The sequence below is a fragment of the Cryptomeria japonica genome, chromosome 1, assembly GCF_030272615.1.
Source record: "Cryptomeria japonica chromosome 1, Sugi_1.0, whole genome shotgun sequence".
Taxonomy (NCBI): domain Eukaryota; kingdom Viridiplantae; phylum Streptophyta; class Pinopsida; order Cupressales; family Cupressaceae; genus Cryptomeria; species Cryptomeria japonica.
Genome location: NC_081405.1, coordinates 508384028 through 508392076, shown reverse-complemented (window position 1 = coordinate 508392076; position 8049 = coordinate 508384028).

Below are 8049 nucleotides of genomic sequence, written 5' to 3'. Positions count from 1 at the left end.
CATAAAAAATAAAAACCTACACTAACACCCCCCCTTAAGCATAGTTTAGATGGGTAAAAATATGGTTCTCGACAAATGAGGCCATGTTAGGTACCTATGTACGTAGAGATCCCCCCAAAACCAAAATCCCACTGTAAGAGGAATAGCTGCTCCAAATAGAGAGAGAAAAATGCCTCCCTAGAATAGAGAGAATGAAGGAATAATATGTCCCTCTTGAAGTAGACACATGTCACATCCCAGGCAAAGATCGCAAATAAAGGAACTTGCTTTCTATGAAGGGTTTGGTGAAGATGTTTTCAATTTTCTCTAATGTATAACAATACTTAAGATCAATGTTGCCTTCTTGAATAAGCTCTCAGATGTAGTGCACATTTATCTCAATGTGTTTTTTCCTCTGATGATGAACTAGATTTCTTGAGACCTGTATAACACTCTGATTCTCACAAAAGATGATGCTAGGCTTTCTGACTAGAATGTTGACCTAAGTGAGAATATTTTGAAGTCAAATAGTCTTATTCATGGCTTTAACTACCCCTTGATACTCAGCCTCTGTCGATGAAAGAGATTGAAAACTACTTATTTCTCAACTAAGAAACTGAACCAAAACCAACTGAGAAACAATATCCTGAAGACTTATGATCCTGAGAATCACTTACCCAATCCGGATCTATACATCCTACCAAGTCAAAATACATACCTTTTGCATGTACTAAATTCCATAATTTTGAGTACCCTAACTGTAGTGAAGGATCCACTTAGCTATTTTGCAATGCAAGACATGCATCTCTTGCATGATTCGAGAGACTATGCCCACAACATATAAAATGTCAGATCACGTATGAGTCAAGTACATGAGGCTGTTAACTAGATATTAGTATAAAGTGTCATCAACCAAGGGTGATGAGAACTTATCCTCAAATTTGGCCCCTCAAAAAATGGAGTTAGTGTAGGCTTATAGTCAGCCATGTGAAATCTGGAGAGAATATCAAGTGCATACTTGGGTTGTCTAATGATGATATCTAAAGATGACTAAGTGATATCAATCCCCAAGAAGTAATGCAAAAGACCCAAGTCTGACATCATAAATCTATCATGTAGAGCAATTTTTCAGTGTCTTGATGTTGGATGAGTGACTCCCTATGATCAACAAGTCATCAACATAAAGAACCAAAAGTGTGAGAGTTTCATCTTGTTGAAAAATGTATGTGTTCAAATATAACAAAATCAACTGAAACCAATTGTCAAAAGGAATGCATCCATCTTGGCATACCAAGCTTGAGGAGATTATTTGAGGCCATAGAGAGACTTTTGAAGTTGACAAGCAAGTGAGGGATTTAGAATGAAACCTTGTGGCTAATCCATGTAGATTTCCTCCTAAAGCTCACCATGAAGAAAGTCACTCTTCACATCCATCTGATGAACTTACCAATGATGGGTTGTAGATATAGCAAGGACAAGTTGAATGGAATTCATCTTAGCAAATGATGAAAAAGTCTCAGAGTAATCAATCCCAAGAACTTGAGAGAATCTTGTTGATCCCCAATAAGGCTTTCACCTTAAGAACAAAGCAATCAAGAAGTTTCACAAGCATGGGACCAATTGCGGCCTATGGAACAAACTCTAGGATTTTAGAAGCCAGCTCTTCAAACTTTGATTAAGAGAGGAGAAAAGGGAGAGGAAAATAAAAAGGAGTTGATCGAATTAAGAAGAAAAACATTGATGTATGTATAGCTTTTAATCACTTCAAACATTCTATGAAACAATATGTTAGGGAGATAATTCTTTTCATAAATCGGGCACACCATATCACTGATCCAACATTTTAGGAGCGAATAAGGCACACAAAGCAACAAAGGCATAGGATGCAATATTAGGGTCCCATCTCTAGGGATGTGTATAAAGGCCGAATGAAATTAATAAATCAATTATTATTAAAAATTATTTTCCTTTATTTCCTGTGAAAATGGTATAGTCTAGAACCTATCTTTATGAAATATGAAAGAGTAGACATAATACATAATTTAGACTTCATACATAAGGGACTGGAGAAAAACAACTGAACTATAATCATATGTTTTCCAAAGGGAACAGTGCATTACTCATGGTAACAAAAATGTGACAAGGCATAGTTTATCATTCATTAAATAATACAAAGGATTCTAATGTAGATCACAAAAAGTATAAAGAGTTAGAGATCAATCATTATTTCAGAGATGGCTTAAAGCATTTTTTATCTCTATATTCTTGGAAGCTTGGTCTCCGTTTCAAAAAGGATCTCCTGATAGCATACAATGCTCAGAGATCAAAATAACCCTTTTATAATTCATCTTCTAACTTTTATAATTATTCCCCCCCCAAAAGACACCATTACTTGGCGACAAAGCTAGTCGGGATGAGGTCTGAGTAGTGTTGCTAAACCTCTATGCTGGGAGGTTCTGAGTCATAGGGTGCCTACAAGAAGTTGAGTCCACTTTTTGGCCAAAATGTGGAAGTGTTTTCCCTTTTTTCTAGATTTCATCCTGTTTGATCTAAACTTTTGAAGCACTTAGAGAATGGATCTTGAAAAAAGTCAGTAATAGAAAATGTAGTGCTCAAAGTCTACTTTCCAAATATGTAATTTATTGTAATACCTAGTCTGATGTTGGAAAAAGGTGAATGATGGAGATATCGAGAGGAAATCTTTTCTTCCCTCCGAGGAGAGATAAAAGTTTCACTTCAGATTTCTCTTCAAACACATTTTCCATATTACATTGGAAGAGGGTGGAAAATACACTAGATTCAACCTCTAGAGAAAGAGATTGAATTCTAAGCGATGGTAAGTGAATCCCCTCTTCTGAGATTGAGATTTGAATTGATTGAATTGTGTACTCATTCTTAAGTGTAAAAGTGACAAAGATCTGATTATAACTCAAGATAGAAGCATAGGATGAAGTCGTGCACCTAGATCAGGCAATAATCTGTCGAAATGAAGTCGCCATGCGAATTCGGGAAAAAGTTGCCCAGACCATGGTGGGAATGTACATGGTCCTCTGAAAAATCCGTGAAACGAAAAGGGTTTTTCTACCTCTACATATGGAGCCCGAATCCAAAAGTACAATTGCGCACCTGCAACCTACACACAGAAAATAGATGGAAAGGTGTTGGGATTGGGGGTTTGCCTTCAGGTCAAACCCCAGTTTTGGAATTAACCAAATGATGAAAGAGAGTACTTGCAAGTAAATGTAAATGAAAGATGGAAATGTAATTCACCTCAAGGGAGGTTGCAAATAGAATTTAGGTAGATTTTCTTGTGTGGAATTGAATGTTGGAATGAATTTCCTCTTCAATGGTTGAATCCTTGACTTGAATGCAATACCTAGCCTTGAAGGGAGACTTGAGAATGCTCAATGCTAAAAAGGAATTCTTGAATGTTGTTGAATGCTTGATCTCATGTAAACTTTCCACTTGAATCCAACTTTATTGAACTTATGCAAATGAGAGGACAAATGCAACTGAAATACTTGCCAATTAGGTTTAATTGACAGATTTTCCATCATAGGCCAACACTAGGGGAGCTTTCATGTTCAATGAACAACCTCCAAAGAACAATTGAAAATGGTCCTGCCCCAACATGGGGCAGGGGACAGGGATGCCACACCCCTATCTTGCCCTTTTTTCCAGGACAGGATGCAGTGCGAAGGGCAAGTCTTCGGTCTTCGATCAGACTTAAGGATTCAAATCATGTGCGTGAGGATCCTAATGTGGTCAACAAATGCAAGGGTTGCAATTTCATGACACTACATTTATCCCCCACTTTAGTGGGAGTATAAGCGTACAACAATACTACTAGTAAAGTACAAGGAAACAAGATTGAAATACTTTTACCACGTCAAGGAGGAAAAATGCATCAAGCCCCCAATGGACTAAGGATCTTACAACATTGATTGACAAAGTAAAAGGGAAGATCAAGAAGGGAAAACCATGACTACAAATAGAAAGGTTCTCCTCACTATGAGTCACAAAAAAGATACCAAGATTATAAAGCAAAGCTGAGTTCACTAAATAATTCTAAGTATCAAAAAGAAAAATATGAGCGAAGCGTATGCCCCCACGTTAAAGCAATTTTGTGCGCCTTATCGGGAGTGATTTATTTAAGGTAGGATACAACTAAGAGAAAGAGAGAAGAGAGAGAGCACGTTATCAGAAGGATTTAGCCCCCAAGTGAGGAATAAACCCAAGGATAATGAACACAAAACATGAAGCATGAGATAGTTTTGCTTTCCTCAAGGTCAATATGATGTATGATAACTCATGTATATCATGTATGCATATGTTCATATAATAATTGCCATTCCCCAAAGAAAGGACAAATGCAACTTAAATACTCGTCAACTAGGGTTAATTGACTAATTTTCTGTCATAGGCCACACTAGGGGAGCTTTCCCACTCAATGCACAAACTCCAAAGAATAATTAAAAAGGGTCCTGCCCCAAAATGGGGTAGGGGATAGGGGCACCATGCCCCTGTCCTGCCCTTTTTTCCAGGACAGGATGCATTTCAGGCAGTATGAAGGGCAAGCAAGATGCAGTTGTCAAGCATCGAGCAAGTCTTTGGTCTCCAATCAGGTTTAGGGATTCAAATCGCGTGCGTGAGGACCCTAATGTGGCTAAAAATTGCAAGGTTCGTAATTTCATGACACTACACCTAGATCTTAAAAATTAATTTTGAATAAGCATTACTAAAACATATAGTTTAAAAGTCACTTTTCAGGACCATACCATGTGGTAGGGTTCACCTAGCTTGCTCACACTTCACCTAGTTGGTGTTGCTCAATTCCACCAACCTTAATAGGTTTAGTTATACTTCAAGACCTCCAAGTCCTTCTCAATCTCTACTAGGACTCTCTCTTTTCCAATCTTAAGGTGTTTGCAACAAGTTTTTTTACTAGGAATTCTACCAATTCAATGTGCTTCTCAAATACTCATCTTACAACCTTGACAACTGTTGGAGTATTCGGGTATTTACTTGATTAATTAAACATTATTTGTTTAATTATTTAAGTTCCCTTTATCTCTTTTACACTTAAGCTAACTTTAGGTGCATATAATTAATTATTTTAATTAATTATTATGTGCAAACCTAGGTTTTCCCTTTTTAGGGTTTCTTGACCTATTAAAGGTTGAGTTCTTTCTTTTCATTGTAAGAATCACATTACATATTTTTGTGAATATTGAGCTCTCTATTTTTGAGCATATTCTCTATTTTTTGTATGTTCTTTAGATTTTTCTTCATTGCTTCTCCTTGTAACAGGTTATTCAGCTTGCAGAAGATCTTCAGGCTCCTGTGGTGTTGTATTTTCTCAACTCCTATAACAACAACTTGTCAACCTCTCACTTTTCACCCTCATACTATTCTGAGACATTGTTGAGGTGTGGAGGTGGTATTTACCATGAAATGAGGTCAACTAGGTCCATTTGAGTTTTTACAATCTTCAATTCCCTTACCGATTTCATAAAATTGCTTAGAAATAGGGCTACAAGGATGAGCCCCAATTAGGCCTCCTAAATCTGGTTTTTAAGGGTTTTGAGTGAATCAGTCCAAAAGACTCAGCAACAAGTTATATTATTCTTCAATCACTCATCCATCTTCAAGAGATTTTGTTGGTTTTAGTCTCCCAACTTGTCATACAGTGCCCTAACCCAAAAATGAGGTTTTGTTAGGGTTTCTAGGCTTCAACTGGTTGTGACTATTCAAAAAAGGAGCAAGGCTATGAAATGAGGATTTCAAAGATTCCCCTCTCAAATATAACTCTAAATGGACCTATCCTTCAATGCCAAATGCAAAATTTTAGGTTTTGAAGTCACCCTTGCAATATACATTCAAATTACACCCTATTTTCTCTAGCAGGGTTGCTCCTGGACTCATCTAGAACAAGGTGGTAAAAATGGAAAACTTCACTTCCAGAACTCCTCCCTACATATTTACAATTTACATAGGGTTTCCTTCCATTTTGCAATAGGTCGTGATGGTATCCCGAAGGGATTTTATGGGGCAACCATTTTTACATAATTTTCTATTTACAAGCCAAAACTAGCTAACAGTAAAAGAACTAATTGAAACTATTTAAAAAGCATGAAATTTATCAAATGGTACTGAAACACACCAAATAACAATTATCCAAAGTTGGATCAATGGATTCAATCTTTTTGTGTTCACTTTTTATGCAAAATAAGACAAAAATAGTGATAACAGTTCGAAAATGAGTGGTTTCAGATTGTCATTCACAAAAACCAATGCTTCCAACCTTGGTATCCATGCAAGAGAGGTTTTAAATAGTCTTCCCCACATGTAGAGGCATCCTAGGTCAATATTTTAACCCTAACTCCACCTCTAAGCTCTTTTAGGACCAAAGTTGTCATGACAATTTTCCACATTTTGCCTTTCCAACTTAGGCAACCTATCACACTTCATCACTCAAGTCTGTTTCAACATTCCTAATACTATTCTAAACCTCTCTAATTCTCTCACCAAGTTATGCCTCTTTTGACCATGAAGAAGTCCATTTTAATTACTCTACCTAACACCTACTCACAAAGTGCACACCTAGAAAGAAAACTAACTCAACTAAGCCTACACTTGACTCAAACCAAATATTGCTCACACAATTTGGACCCTCCTAGAGTCCTTATTAGAAACCTAACTTGGCTAAGGTTGGTACAAGCCAAAATTGAAGGACTATGAGCCTAAGTCCTAGGTGCTCCTTCACCATTCTCCCAAACAAAAGAAAATTAAGTCACCTCTTTTGGGATCAGATTCTGATCAATGCCTAACTTATTGAACTCTATCTCAGGCACCCATGTAGCCTCAGCATCATCCATACACTACCACTTGATTAGGTTCTCCCAATAAATTTGGTGTCTTGTCTTTTTAGTGATCCTTGAACTCATTACCTTCTCAGCCTTTGGACTTGGTTTTGCTGGTACTTGAAGGTTATTTACATCATTTGATACCTCTGAGTGACTGTAATCTAAACTTGGTGTTGGTCCTTTGTAAGCAACTAATTCTACCACATTGAAGATCAGGGACAATGCTATATCCTTGGGTAGTTCCACCTTGTATGCATTTTCTCCATACTTGGCTAGAATGGCACATGGACCCAATCTTCTCATCTACAATTTATTAGGAACTCCTTGTTGTAGCCTTGCCTTATTAAGGTGCACCATGACAAGATCACCTACTTGGAATTGTAGGTTATTTTTTCTCTCATCAACCTTTTGCTTGATCTTACTTGTGTTCTCCATCAATGCTTGCTTGACTAATTCATGTACCTCTTTCATTGACTGAGAAAAATCTTCAGCCTATCCACTCCTTGTTATTGCATTTCCTAAGTCCCTTAGCTCTAGAATACCCCTTGGGTGAAGACCATAGACCACCTCAAAATGACTCTTTCCTATGGTTCTATTTATAGTGTCATTGTAAGCATATTCATCTTGTGATAACACTTGATCCTGTGTCTGACCATACTCCTTAGTAAGGCACCTCAATAGGTTTCCTAAGCTCCTATTAACCACTTCAGTCTGCCCATCTATGTGTGGATGGTAGGCTGATCCAAAGGATAGGTTGGTACCAAGTTTCTTCCAAAGTGTCTTCCAAAAATGACTTATGAACTTTAAGTCCCTGTCTGAAACAATGCTCATGGGTAATCCATGTATCCTTATCACTTCCTTGAAGAACAAATGAGCTATATGACATGCATCATGAGTGGTCTTGCAAGGTACAAAGTGAGGCATCTTACTAAACCTGTCCACTATGACATAAATACTATCAAATCCCTACCTTGTCCTTGGCAAACCCACTACAAATTCCATACTAATGCACTCTGAAGGTCTATTTTGTATGGGAAGAGGTTGGTATAAACTGACATTTGAAGAAGTTCCCTTGGCCTTTTGATAAACCATACAAATTTCCACATACTTCCTAACATCTTGATTCATCCTAGGCCAAACATAATATCTTTGGACTAACTCTTGAGTTTTGTTGACTCCAAAATGACCACTAAGAATGTCATTA